This window comes from Terrapene carolina, unplaced genomic scaffold (genome assembly GCF_002925995.2).
Source record: "Terrapene carolina triunguis isolate 2854851 unplaced genomic scaffold, T_m_triunguis-2.0 Scaffold612, whole genome shotgun sequence".
NCBI lineage: Eukaryota > Metazoa > Chordata > Testudines > Emydidae > Terrapene > Terrapene triunguis.
In genome coordinates, this window is record NW_020664963.1 from 1204118 (window position 1) to 1205155 (window position 1038).

Genomic DNA, 1038 nt, shown 5'->3' on the forward strand with positions numbered 1-1038 from the left:
ATGGGGGTGGGGGGAAGAATTGGGGCTCATGGGGAGCGGAGCCCATGCTCCACAGCCCTGGCACTAAGGGCTGCAGGGGGCTGGAGAAGGGCACTGTCCAGGCAGCGTGACTGGGAGAAGCCCATCCAAGTGGGGCCTGGGGCCTGGGGCAGGAGGTGAAGGCTGTGCACCCCAGCAGCTCTCCCTCCTTCTGCACCCCGGGGACGGGAACCTGGCCCCCTCCAGGCCCATCGGGACACAGACAGGTCGTCTCACTCTGTGCGGGGTTCCTGAGCAGCAGGGTCTCACCCTGACAACAGCTCACTGCGAGCGAGGGTGAGAGTGGGACATGGAGCTGGAGCCCCCAGGCACCTCCCATCTCCCCGAGCAGAGGGGGGCAGGCTGGGGGGGTCCTCGCAGGTTCCAGGAAGGGCTGGAGATGGAGGGGGGAACTCTCCCCCCACGCTGCCCCGCTGGCCAACCTGACCCCCAGCCCTTTGCATGGAGATCATGGGCAGAGCATCCCCAACGCCAGCCAGCAGGAGAGCACCCAGCCCCGAGGTAGGGCACAGGGCTGGACCCACCATCTGGACTACGGATAGTGGGAACACATCTACACCATCCAGCTGCTGCAGAGACCGTCCGTCCGTCTGTTCTCGCCCGCGCAAGCGCCTCACTGTAAGAGCTGAGCTCTGTGGTCCAGGGGCTTGAAGAGGATCTCCCCATCTGCCACCCTTTTCCCCTCTTAATATCTGGGATCCAAACCCGGCTCCATGAAATACCTTCCCCGGGCATCTTTAATTCCCTCCTGGACACTTGGGGTAAACACTGCCATCCAGGCAGGAGGAAATCAGTCACTGGGCTCCAGCCACTCTGGATGCACCTGTCTTTGCTGGCAGCGGGGTTGGGGAATGGGACCCGGGGCCTTTTCCTTCTGGTGGGCACGGGCCCAGATCCAGCCCCAGGTGGGGGACTGGCTGGTTGGGAGGGAGGTCTGTCCCTTTGGGGCACCAGCTCCGACCATCCCAGTCCCTCCCCCCACACTCTGGTGACCCCTAG